Genomic DNA, 214 nt, shown 5'->3' on the forward strand with positions numbered 1-214 from the left:
TTTTAAATAAAAAATATTTTATATTTTTTGCTTATTTTCATGTATATAGAATAACATATTATCAATTATAATTCATTCGTGTACATATCAAGAATTAGCTAATTTATGAAAAATTTTTAAACTTCATGTATTCGAAAATAAAAAAAATTTATTTATTTTTTTTTTATTTATAATCATTTCAATTATATTATTATAATTATATATATTATTATAT

The sequence above is a fragment of the Apis dorsata genome, unplaced genomic scaffold, assembly GCF_000469605.1.
Source record: "Apis dorsata unplaced genomic scaffold, Apis dorsata 1.3 scaffold_1047, whole genome shotgun sequence".
NCBI lineage: Eukaryota > Metazoa > Arthropoda > Insecta > Hymenoptera > Apidae > Apis > Apis dorsata.